This window comes from Heterocephalus glaber, unplaced genomic scaffold (assembly GCF_053883595.1).
Source record: "Heterocephalus glaber isolate CG9 unplaced genomic scaffold, H.glaber_assembly_v1.0 deba00001733, whole genome shotgun sequence".
Lineage (NCBI taxonomy): Eukaryota > Metazoa > Chordata > Mammalia > Rodentia > Bathyergidae > Heterocephalus > Heterocephalus glaber.
Window position 1 is genome coordinate 4,932,735 of NW_028258444.1, and position 13,903 is coordinate 4,946,637.

Genomic DNA, 13,903 nt, shown 5'->3' on the forward strand with positions numbered 1-13,903 from the left:
AGAATCAACAACTCTCTGAGGCTAATTTGAGTCCTTTTTTTTTTTTTTTTTGCCAGCAATCAAGAGTGGCTAGAGCTCGGAATCTCTTGACCCCAAAAAGTGGCTTGTGAGTTTCTTTTTTTTTTTTTTTCTCTTTTGTAACTTTAATTGAAGCATTGCTATTCATTTTTAACTCTTTCTTAAAAGCAACAAATTTTAAAATCTAAGTCAATTTTTAAAAACCATCAAGAACTTCCCTCTGAAACAAAAACAATGGTGCTCATTCTTCCAAAGGTCCAAATTTAAGTTCCACCACAATCAAAACAAACAAAACAAAACAAAAAACCCAGACAGAAATAAAAAGTAACAAAAATCACATTCTAGGGGGTCAGTGCACTTAGCAGTCTTTGCTGTACTAATTGTGCTTCAGCTGACTTTCAAACAAATAACCTTAGCTCATCAAAATATACATTTTCCATTTGCTTTTCTAAATTAAAAATAATAATTAAAAAGAGGAAATTTCAAAGAAGTCACAATCAATTGCCTGACTCATTTTGATGGCATGTACAGCATATGGAGGTCAGGAAGGCTGTCTGCAGCACACTTCCTTGGGATATCCATCTTCAGGATTTAGCTTTCGTCCAAACAGTGTAAATACCCACAATTCCAAGTATGAAGGGACACAGATGATCTCCTTTGAGAATTCCACAGGACAATACAGGTGCCCTGTGAGACTGAACAACAGTTACTCCATTTTGTAATAGGGCCCCAACTTGTCTGCTTCTGTTACGGATCACCAGGGGGACATCGAGTTCCAGGAATGTCCCTGTTATGCCAGGAAGGTCTGTTGAGTGAGCAGTGTTCCGTCATGCTTACCCAACTCCATAATAGAACATGTTATCTTAAGAACAATCTGTAAAAATTCCCTCTGCGTTTTGCTTCTGTATTTCTGCTTGCCAACTTCCCTCTAGCATCTCCTATAAAAGGACTTCAGGCTCTGAGCTGGCCGCCTCTCTAAGCTTGATGCTTGGGGGGTGCTGTCTGGCCAGACTAATAAAGGTCTGTTTTACTTTCACAATTTGTCCGGTGTGTTCCCTCCTGGGTGATCCTCGCTGTAGTCAGCTCCTCGGAGCAGTTGGTGAGACACACGGTCTTACACCCAAGCTGTTCTTCGTAGAGCGACAGGGCTTCTGTCAAATTGACACAGTTCCCCTGTGTAAAATACTTCCCATCCTGTTTCAATACTTTCATTGAGAGGTCAAGAATCAGCCTGAGAAACTCCCATGTGGAATCTTCTTCTGGAGATGTGGAGATTGGAACAGATGTCAAATCATTAATCACATAATCAAACTCTCTCCCTTCTTTGGTGTATTCTTCAGTACCAGTATTCCAGTACTCTTCAGTACTGGAATACAGTCTTCTATTAGAACCTGATAGCAGTCTCCTTTAAGATTGTCTAAGACATCACTAAATGTTTTGCGCATATATTTCTTACATGTGTCAACCACCTTTTGGTCAGTCTGTACCATAGTGACCATATTTGGTTTCAGTTTGACTATTTCACATAATTGCCTCCATCTCTGCCTCCCAGAATCAGTATGTCTTTGCCAGTGTAATCTTCTTTGCCACTGCCCATGATGGTCCGGGTATATGCCAAATCACTCTCTGCCAAATTAACATCCCCACTAAGGATGAGAATATTTCCAAACTGCTTTGAGTGTAGAATTTTAATGTCCTGGTAAGGTGAATCTTCATCATATACTACTTCATCTATGTCATACTCAACCAGCCGCCCATCAGCAGTGGGCCAGTATCTGTCGATGGCCCCTCCTCGAACTATGATTGGTAAACGCGTCACCCACCCAATACTGGCCTGACTCAATTATTTCATTCTCTCTTCTACTTTGTTCAAAAGGTTGTTGATTTCTTCTTTGCCCTGGATATCACTGTCTTAACTCTGATCCAGCAATACCAATCCATATGGATAAATTCTCAAATTGGCAAAGCTGCCATTTTTGTTTGTGTAGGTTGCTAGGTAGCCATGATCCTGCCAGGTATGCACCGACTCTACCATGTTCTGCTCCTGGAAAATGGACTGCAGGCCTTTTAAAATGGTCTCACCATCAGCTTTGACACCGAGCATGAAGTCGAGTGTGCTGTGCCATGCTGCTGCTATAGTGAGGTGAGGCCCTGTGCCATGCCTGGGGGAGGCGGCTGTGGGAGACAGAGGTCTGCGCAGCATGTCAGGCTGCAGCAGGTGGGGAGTGCACTGCACCAGGGGAGACCAGGAATAGGAGGTGGGCGGGGCTGCCGGAGCCACTGGGGCTCAGGGGCGGGGCGGGGCAGCCCACCTCTGGGAGGGAGGAAGGGGGGATGCCTCTGGCTTGTGAGTTTCTTTTAAGTGGCTTTTCTAGTTGGGGAAGGCTCAGGAGAGGGAGAGTGAAAGCAGAGTATTACAGAACCATAACTTTGTTAAATTAGTGGGGGTCGGGGAAGTTTCATACAGTTTAGTTGAAACAAAATATCACACAGGTTCTGGGTATTCTGTTCACAAGGCCATAAAGAAAACATACAGCTGGGCCGGGGATTTAGCTCAGTGGTTCTGCACCTGCCTCACAAGCACAAGGTACTGTGTTCAATCTCCAGTACCAAAAAAGCTCTACCAAATGGGAAGGCCACACAGATAACATACAGGTGCAGACTTCTCTACCAAATGAGAAGGTCATAAAGATAACATATAGCTGCAGACTGCTCTACCATACAGGATGTGGTGGTCTGTCATGAATCAACCAGGGGGACTCCCAAAGAGGGGGGAAGGTAACCACACAGAATCACTTGACTTTACACAAAATGGAGGGGGAACGGTGATGAGATACAAACTGAAGTCAGGTTGGCTATCACAATACATTCAGTAAAAAAGCTTCATATTAACTGGGCATGGTAACTCACATTTGTAATCCCAGTGCTCAGGAGGCTGAGATAGGAGGATCAACGTGAGTTCAAGGCCAGCTTGGACTGCAGAGTGAGATCATGTCTCAAAAAAAAATTCAAGCCCAGCCTGGGCAACTTAGTGACTTAGAATGACCCTGTCTCAAATAAAAAATAAACAGGCTGGAGATGTAGCTCAGTGAGAAGTCCCTGGGTTCAATCCCCAGTACCAAAAATAAACAAGTAAATAAATATTTTCAAGTCTTCCATGTTCTTACTGAACATTTTCTGTCAATTATTAGAGTTTTGCTAAAATCATCTATGAAGGTTGATTATATATTTGTCTGCTTATTGTGATCCTGTCTTTGCTTTCTACGCTTCTCAGGTGATTTTTTTTTTTTTTTTGGTACCGGGGATCAAACTTGGGACCTTGTGCTGGCGAGGCAGGTGCTGGAACCACTGAGCTAAATCCCCAGCCCCTCAGGTGATGTTTTAGGTACACACAAAGAAACCTTGAGGGCTGGGCTTGTAGCTCAGTGGCAGAGACCTTGCCTCGCATATGAAGAAACCTAGACACAAAATACTGAAATTGTAGCACAATGGCAAAGAAATTATGGAACAGCAGGAAAAAAAGAGATTGTCTTCAAAGAAGCAGAGTTAGGAAGAGCTGGTTTAGTGACAGTGACAAGGTAACCTACAGGAGTGTGTATGTTACCTTCAATGCAGGGCAAACCTGGAATTCTTGCTCCAAGCCTGGTACAGCAGCTGTGCTGTGGGCCTAGAGACCTGGGAAGCTAAGGAGGGAAGATTCCTGGTGTCTAAAGCTTTGAAATAGACTGGGCAACACATCAACAGTGAAAGGATTAGGGGTGTGGACAGGGCAGGTGCTTACCTGGGTGAGATGGGTGATGCCCTGTATTTGATGTTCAGCACTGAAAAAAAAGGAAAGTAAATTTTTTTTCAATTAAAACCACTGGGCCAGGGATTTAGCTCAGTGGTTCTGGCACCTGCCTCACAAGTGCAAGGACCCAAGTTCGATCCCTGGTACCAAAAAGAAAAAATCAATTAAAACCACTGTGCTGGGCATGGTGGCATATGGTGCTGTAATCCCAGTACTCAGGAGGCAGAGGCAGGATCATGAGTTTGAGGCCACCCTGCAGTGCACTGCAAGACCCTGTCTGAAAACAAAAACAAAAACAACAAAAAAAGTGGAAACCACTGAGTCTCTTGCCAGCAAACCTTCATTATTGGAAAAGCTAAAGTGTATACTTCATTTTATTAATACTATTATTGCTGTTATAGTTTTGCTTATTTATTTTTCATTTTTTGAGAAAGGGTGTCGCTATCATTCAGGTTGTACTTGAACTCACTGTGTAACCCAGGGTGGCCTTGAACTGGACGGTGCTTCTCCTGCCTCAGCCTCCTGAGTGCTGGGATTATAGGGGTGAAACACCATGCCCAGCATAAAGTATATACTTTAGCAGTAAGGAAAGTGATTCTCAGATGGAAGATTCAAGAAGAAACAAAGGGTAAGAAGAATAGTAAATAGTGTATTTGGATTGGTCTAAAATATCAGCTCTCAAGCTGGGCACCATGGTACATGATATAATTGGAGAACTCAAGAGGATGAGGCAGGAGGGTTGCTGTAAATTCAAGGCCAATCTCGGCTATGTAGTTCAAGGTCAGTCTAGAATTCATAGGGAGACCCTCTCTCAAAAAAATAAAAACAAATCAGTTATCAAACAATGATAAGGTTTAGTGATATTTAAATTTAAAAACAAGAAGAAGCCAGAATGTCTGGGCATTGGTTGCATCTCATCTACTAAGCAGCTGTGTAACTCTGGAGGTAGGGGCTTCTGGGCCACCATCACACTGCTCCCAACACAGAGGAAGGAGCTTCTGGGCTGCCATACCACCACTCTCAGTGCAGAGGAAGGGGCTTCCAGACTGCCATACCACTGCTCCCAGTGCAGAGGAAGGGGTTTCTGGGGCACCTTACCACTGCTCCCAGCACAGAGGAGGTGAGCTGCATGGGCACCAACATCACCTCCCAACCCCGTCAAAATGAGAAGACATGTAAACAAGCCTCAAAACCAGACTTCCAGATCATCTAGAGCAACCCCAAAGGGAAATGAGATAGAACACTCTGATACTCAACCACCTAGACTCCCTAAACTGGCAACAAAAGAGGATCTGAAAAAAATGAAATCAGAAATAATTTCTCAGATAACAGCAGAGATTGTGCCCATACTGCAAGATATGATTAATAAATCTAGGGCCAGGGGTTTAGCTTGGTTTCACTGCCTGCTGTGCAAGTGCAGGGACCTGAGTTCAATCCCCCCAAAATGATTAATAAATCTAGAGAGGAGCTAAGGAACATGATGGGATCCCAACATAGGAAACAAATGGAATCCATAAAACAGATGCAAACAGATTTGCAGGAGATTAAAAACTTCATTGAAAGTCTACACAGCAGAATAAGCCAATGTGAGCACAGAATTTCAGATATAGAAGACAAGATTGCAATTAGTGACCATGAAAAGAAAAATTGCTTCAAAATTGTAAGGGACCACAAGAAATCAATCCAACAGCTGCTAGATGATGCAGAGAATAACATAAGACTGATTGGAGTCAATGAAGAAACAGGAGAGAGTGCAGATGACATAAAAAAACTGTTCACAGAAGTGATGGCAGAAAACTTCCCAAGCAGGGGAAAAGAAATTGACATACAAATAAGTGAGGCATATAGGACTCCAACTAGCATTGAGAAAAAAAAAATTTACATGTAGGCATATAATTGCTAAGATTCCAGGAATCCAACAGAAGAACAAAGTTCTACAAGCAGTGAGAGAAAAGAAACAAATCACATACAAAGGAAATCCCATCACAATCAGACTTCTCAATGCAAACCATCAAGGCAAGAAGAGCTTAGAGTGATGTATTCCAAACCCTAACGGAAAACAGCCTCCAACCCAGATTGATGTACCCTGCAAAACTATCTTTCAAAATTGATGGTGAAATAAGACACTTTCATGACAAAGAGCACCTTAGGAACTTCATGAATAGCAAACCAGCAGTCCAAAAAATTTTAGACAATATCCTAGGAAAAGACCATGAGGATCACAACCCCAGTAAGCAGAGCAGAATGAATCTATTGGGCATGACAAGAAATTAATATAAAGGGGGAGAATCCAATAAAAAGAAAAATCATGACAATGATAAGTCAAAATGTATCGGTTATAACCATCAAAGTTAATGGTCTCAATTCACCAATTAAAAGAAATAGACTGGGGCTGGGGATTTAGCCCAGTGGTTCTGTTGCCTGCCTCGCAAGCGCAAGGACCCGAGTTCGATCCCTAGTGCCAAAAAAAAAAAAAAAGAAAGAAATAGACTGAGGGGCCAGGGATTTAGCTCAGCGGTTCTGGCACCTGCCTTGCAAGTGCAAGGTCCCGAGTTTGATCCCTGGTACCAAAAAAAAAAAAAAGTAATAGTCTGGCAGAGTGGCTCAAGAAGCAAAATCCAAAACTATGCTGCATACAAGAAATACACTTAATTCAAAAAGAAACTCATAGACTGAAAGTTTAAGGGTGGAAAACAATACTCCATGTGACAGAAACCCCCAAAAAAGCAGGAGTAGCTATCCTCTTTGCAGATCAAGTGGATTTCAAACCAACACTGATTAAGAGAGTCAAAGAAGGACACTACATCCTTGTAAAGGGAACAATCCAAGAGGAAGAGATGACAATCATAAATATATATGCAGCAAACACTAGTGAACCCAACTATATAAAACAAATACTAATGGACATGAAAAGTCACATATGCACTAATACAGTAGTAGTGGGGGACCTCAATACCCCACTGTCACAAATAGATAGATCAACTACACAAAAAATAAGCAATGAAATACTAGAACTCAATCGAATTCTTGAACAAATGAACTTAACAGATGTTTACAGAGTGTTCCACCCCACAAAATCAGAATACATATTCTTTTCAGCTGCACACAGGTTGTTCTCCAAAATAGACCACATACTCACTCACAGAACATGTTTAAGTAAATGCAAAGGAATTGAAGTTATCCCCTGCATATTATCAGACCATAGTGCAATGAAATTGGAGATCAATAGCAAAAGAAACCACAAGAATTTCATAAACACATAGAATTTGAATAGCACACTTTTGAATAACCAATGGGTCACAGAGGAAATTAAAGAAGAAATCAGACAGTTCCTTCAATTAAATGACAATGACAATACAACATATCAGAATCTATGGGACACAATGAAAGCAGTCTTACAAGGGAAATTCATAGCAGTGAATACACATATTAGGGAAATAGAGCGAGCCCAATTAAACAACCTGATGCTGAACCTCAAGTTTCTAGAAAAAGAAGAAAAGGACAACCCCAGAGCTCATACAAGGGAGGAAATTATAAAGATCAGACAAAGAGAATGATATAAAAAATTAATGAAGCCAAGAGTTGGTTCTTTGAAATAATAAACAAAATTGACAAACCCTTAGCCAACCTTATCAGAAAAAAAAAAAGAAAAGGCCCAAATTCATGCAACTAGGAATGAAAAGGGTGAAATTACAATGGACCCAGCATAAATCCACAGGATCATTAATACCTACTTCCAGAACCTATACACCAATAAGATGGAAAACACAAAAGAAATGGACAGATTCCTAGATACATATGAATTACCAAAGTTGAACGAAGAAGACCTAAAAATTCTAAACAACCCAATATCAATCAATGAAATTGAAAATGTAATTAAAAACTTACCAACTAAGAAAAGCCCAGGCCCTGATGGCTTCACTGCTGAATTCTACAAGACATTTAGAGAGGAACTGCTGCCACTACTGTTTCAACTCTTCAATGAAATTGAAAGGGAAGCAATACTCCCAAATTCATTCCTGGAAGCAAGCATCACCTTGATCCCCAAAGCAGAGAAAGACCCAAATGAAAAAGAGAACTATAGACCTATCTCACTAATTAACATAGATGCAAAATTCTTAATAAGATACTGGCAAACAGAATGCAGAAGATCATCAAGAAGATCATACACCCTGACCAAGTCACATTTATCCCAGGGATGCAGGGATGGTTCAACATACAGAAATCAATCAATCTAGTATACTATATCAATAGAGCCAAGGACAAAAAACATATGATTATCTCCATAGATGCAGAAAAAGCATTTGTCAAAATCCAACATGCATTTATGTTAAAAACCCTACAAAAAATTGGAATAAATGGTCTCTACCTCAATCTGACAAAAGCCGTGTATGAAAAACCAAGAACCAATATCATAGTAAATGGTCAAAAACTGAAATCTTTCACCCTAAAATCAGGAACAAGACAAGGATGTCCACTATCACCACTCGACAAGGATGTCTGCTATCACCACTCTTGTTCAATATAATTTTGGAAACATTAGCCATGGCAATTAGACAAGAGAAAGAAATAAAAGGAATATAGATAGGAAATGAAGAAGTCAAATTGTCATTGTTTGCAGATGTCATGATACTCTATATAGAGGACCCCAAGAACTCCTCCAAACGTCTTCTAGACTTAATATCCAAATTCAGTAGAGTACCTGGATACAAGATCAACACACAAAAATCAATAGCTTTCCTCTACACTAATGACAGACTCACTAAGTGAGAAGTAGGGCAAACAATTCCTTTCACAGTAGCATCCAAAACACTGAAATACCTAGGAATCAACCTAAGAAAAGAAATCAAAGAACTCTTCTCTGAAAACTATAGTACTCTGAAAAGAGAGATTGAAGATGATATTAGAAAATGGAAAGACATCCATTGCTCCTGGGTAGGAAGGATCAACATAGTGAAAATGGCCATACTTCCAAAACTGCTATATAAATTCAATGCAATCCCAATTGAAATCTCAGCAGCATACTTCATGGACCTTGAGAAAACAATCCAAAAATTCCTTTGGAACAAGAAGAGACCCAGAATAGCAAAAGCAATTCTAGGTAACAGAGGCATGGCAGGGGGCATTACAACCCCCAACTTGAAACTATACTACAAAGGTACTGTGATAAAAACAGCATGGTACTGGTAAAGAAACAGACCTGAGGACCAGAGGAACAGATTAGAAGATGCAGAAACAACACCAGACACACTCAGTCATCTCATCTTCGATAAAGGGACCAAACAACCTCACTAGAGGAAAGATAGCCTCTTTCATAAATGGTGCTGGAAAAGTTGGGTTTCAACTTGTTAAAGATTAAAACTAGACCTATATCTCTCACCATGCCCTAAACTAAAATCAAAATGGATTAAAGATCTAAATGTTAAAATAGAAATTCTGAATTGGCTGGAACATAGGGTAGGCAGAACTCTTGAAGACATTGGTGTAGGAAAAGATTTTATGAACAAAGCATCAGTTGCCTGTGAACTAACACAAACAATCAACAAGTGGGATCTCTTCTTATTAAAAGGCTTCTGCACAGCAAGAGAAACCACCAGCAGTGTGAACAGACAACCCACAATGTGGGAAAAAATCTTCACCTGCTGTTCCTCAAAGGTCTACTATCTTGAATCTATAAAGAACTTAAAATAATCAGACCTCCCAAATTTAAAGACCCAATCCAAAAATGGACATCTGAAATGAACAGACATTTCTCAGACAAAGAAGTAGAAACAGCAAAGAAATGTATGAAAACATGTTCAACATCACTGGTCATTGGAAAGATGCAAACGAAAACAATGCTGATATTCTACTTCATTCCAGAAAGAATGGATGCTATCATTAAATCAACCAACAAGAAATGCTCGTGGGGTTGTGTGTGTATGTGTGTTTGTGGGCGAGGAACCCTTCACTTTTGGTGGGAGTGCAGACTGGTGCAACAACTGTGGAAATCAGTATGGAGACACCTCAAAGAACTAGGACTGGAAGTCCCATTTGACCCAACTATTCCCCCTGGGTATCTTCCCAAAAGAATTAAAAGAATCATACCACGGTGACATATGTGCACCCATGTTCATAGTGGCAGTTTATAACAGCTAAAACTTGGAAACAGCCCAATTGCCCATCAACTGAAGACTGGATAAAGAAAATGTGGGGTTTTAAAAAATAAAATGGAGTACTATTCAGCCATAAAAAATGAGAAATTAGAGACATTTATAGCTAAATGGATGCACACTGAGGTGATACCCTTAAGTGAAATAAATAGGACACACATGTGTAAATACTGAATAGTTTCTCCAGTGTGAGAAACTGAAAGTATAAAGAAGGACTAAAATGTATAATAGATAATGTGAAATAGGAAGAAAAGGGGCAAAGGGGAAGGGGAAGTGGGATGGGTGGGGGAAAGGAAAGAAGGGAATGGAATTAATATGAGAAAATGAAAAAGTGGAAACAAAGCCTTTGTAAATAGAGAGGGATGGAGGGGTTGAAGGGAAGGCAGGGGAAGGGGGAAAGATAAGAACCAAGAGAGATTATGTAAAGGTGCAAATTCCCAATGATGAATGTCATTATACTGTATACCTAAAATGTACCAATAAAATAAAAATTTAAAAAATAATTTAAAAAACAAGTTAGTATTAAAATATGAGGCTGGGTGTAGTGGTGCACCCCTGTAATCCCAGCACTCTTGAGGCTGAGGCAGGAGGATTGGCACAAATTGGAGGCTAGCCTGGGCTACACAGTGAGTTCCAGGATTGCCTGCACTACACAGTGAGACCTTGTCTCAAAAAAAACAAAAGGACTGGTCATAGAAGAAAAGAGCCTAATACAAGTGCTTAACAAATCTCAAGAGGTTCAGAAGCTTAAGGACTCAGGTGGCAGCTTGATTTAAGTGGCTGCTTCTGAATTGAGTGGACAAAAGTAACCATAATTAGTGCATTTACTCTACTCTATAGTAGTCCCCAAAGATGCCTAAGTCCCCAAGTCATACCCAGGACATCCTATCAACAGCACAAGGGGTTCCCTTTCCCTGTGGATTCTGAAGAATGTTGTGCATGTTGAGTTAAATTACAGGGCAGCCTGATACCAGGCTCCTAGTGCTGTGCCCTAATCAGTTGCCTCCTGATGATGGAAGAGAAGGGAGGGAGGAGTGAAGGGAGGGAAGCAGCATGGAAGGGAGAGGGGAAGAAGGGAGGGAAGGGAGGACATGAGGATAATATAGTGAGGGAAAACCCTGATTCTCCTAGTGAGGTCCAATGTAACTGTTCATTTTGACAATGAAGAATGAAGTTGCCAACCCAAAGGAGAAAGTTAGGAGAGTTTTATTGGAAGTAAAAAGAAAAAGCACTTGAAAGATGTCTGTCCCAAGGGGATTCCAAATGGAAAATCTGACCTGTGGTCCATGCCCTGCTGATCTATAAATAAGCAGAGCTCAGGAAGTGGCTTATCCCAAAGGACATGAGTTCAGAAGAAGATGGTGTACCTTGTATTTCTGTTTCTCAGGTCAGGGTGACATCTGGGCAGGAGGTGGCAGGAGCTGTGAGGCTGTGTACTGTGCCCAAGAGAATCTTCTTCCTGAAAAGGACAGACCTTCTCTCTCTAGTCCCATCCCAGCCTTCTTGTCCTCTGCTTTCTTTTACCCTTCTGGGCCTAACCAGCAGCTATTTGATGAAGTAGCCACTTAAATGAGCTCCTTTATAGACAATCCCCCCCTCCCCGGAGGGGTTCTCTAACTGCCTGCTCATGACCCCTAACTAGGCTCCTAGAGCAGCACAAGACTCATCTCACACCCAAGAAGTGTCCACCCAGTTCTGCAGTGAGGACCCCAAGTCTCTAGTCCGATTCTGACCCTATCTAACTGGGGATACCAAGGTTATAAGCAGAAAACAGGGAAGCCAGGCATGTGATCTCAGCACTTGAGAGGCTGAGGCAGGAGGATTGCCTTGAGCTTGAAGCCAGCCTGGGCTACAAAGTGAGTTCAAGACCAGCTTGAACTACATAATGAGACCCTGCCCCTGCCCAGTGTAAGAAGGATAGGGATGTAGATTAAGTAAAGCACTTGATTTTTATGCCGATCATTGTATCTCAACAGGGGGGATTTATTTTGATCCACAATTCCTCTTGTCTCAGCCTCCCAGAGTGCTGGCATTACAGACATATATCACCATGCATGTCTTCTACAAACTTTTTTTTCTTGCTGGAGATTTAGCTCAGTGGTTCTGCCACCTGCCTTGCAAGCGCAAGGTCCCGAGTTCGATCCCCAGTACCCAAAGAAACCTTTTTTTTCTTATGAACTTTTATATGAAAGTATAAATAAAGTATAATCAGGACTTTTTTCTTTGCATTACTGAGGACTGAATCGAGGGCCTTCACACTACACTACATCCCCAACCCTTTTTCTAGTTTTTATTTGGTAGTATCCTCACTAAGTTGCCCAGGCTGGGCTGAAACTTGTGAACCTCTGGTCTCAGGCTCCCCAAGCACTGAGCTTACAGACTTGCATATCAGGCCCTGCTAATCAGGATGATTTTCACTCATCCTGATTTTGCAATCATGCTAAGATAAGGATCCACTGTGAAATTACCATTCTTGAAGAAGCTATTACGATAGAACTCCTCAAGCAAGTTTCCAAGTGGATAACTTCTACAAAGGAGGTAAGAGGGCAGGTCCCTGGAGGCCAGTGAGATAAGGGCTTCCTGCAAGTTTAGAAACAGTCTTTACCCCTGACTTTCCAAATTTGACCTAACATTCTCAGGACTACCAGGTAACCCTCAGAACCTATGTTAGATTTGATTAACTATCCATAACTTCACAAAGGACAGTCCTTGCCTTGACCAATTTATCACTACATAGATGCATTAAGATACCATCTCAGCCCAGCTGTTTTCAGGGTTCTGGGGTGCTACAGGCTCCTTCTAGATTCTTTCCAGACTGTTGTCCAGAACAAAGAATGGTCAAGACAAGTGAGAAAGGCAGTGAGGTTTTACATTTACTAAAGGTATTAAAGGCAGGAAAAGAATTATGGTTTGTTGCTCTCAGAGGTCAGGGGCCAGGGGTAACACCACTCACACTCCTGAGGAGTGGGAAGCTCATGGGTGGAGTGTGAGCTTCAGTGCCCTGAGAAAGGTGCTCACAGACATCATGGCCTCTGCCCAGAATGTTGGCCAAGACAGCATGCCTGACTTCCTCATCACACAGGGCCCCAGACAGGCAGGAAATGCAAGTACGACAAAGGTTACCTCATGAATTACAGAAACTAGTCTCCAAAGGCCATGGTGCTGCTTTGCCAAAAGTGGCACCCAAGGCCCATTATAAAGACATCTGCTGAAGACAAGTTTCTCCCAGGCAGTGACACTGCTGTCCCTGCACACCAGGAGGCTGCAGCTCTTCCCACAGTAGCTGCCAAAGTGCAAGTGTGAGTGACACTGTCCCTGAAGCATAACTACTGGGGGGGGGGGTCTCTGGACAGACCACCGACCACACAAATAGAAGCAAATCAGCTTTATTGCCCATGGCTTCAAGGGATTTAAATCACCTTGAAAGCATCAAACAGAAGTTTACTCTCACCTTTATACCTTTACGTTTCTATGGGAGAGGGAAACAGCAAATGTAGATGCTGGGGAAACAGCCATCAATCTAAGCATAATTACAAAAGCAGAGGCACAATGAAGGAGGTTTGGCAGGGCTTTCCAAAATCACCTTGCTCTAGTAAGTCTGCATTACAGCAGTGGCTATAGTTACAATATAGCAAGCATGATCACACAGTTAACCGATAGTTACCCATTTTTACACCAGAAGAAGGTTTCTGCCCTCATCCTGGCTAAGTCTGAGGACGGCTTGTCCACGCCAGAACCTTGGACCAGTGGAGCCATAGAGGAGTCTGACAGGAGTCTTGGAGGGGGCCAGACGAGTCAGTGTCAGGCACAGATGAAAACCAGGTGCCACTGCTTCAGATGGAAAACAGCGCCTTTCTAGATGATGGCAGCAATCAGCCCCTGCTGGTGAGCCAGTGCTTCAGAAATTTGGAGTGCATGCACATAACAGCAGCACCTCTGACCT

The 13,903-nt window shown here is 41.9% G+C and overlaps 1 pseudogene; it reads right to left on the reverse strand.

Annotated features, from left to right (window-relative positions):
* Positions 1-514: 514 nt before the first annotated feature.
* On the reverse strand, positions 515-2,174 carry LOC101715622 (spermine synthase-like; annotated as a pseudogene).
* Between the last annotated feature and the right edge of the window lie 11,729 nt (positions 2,175-13,903).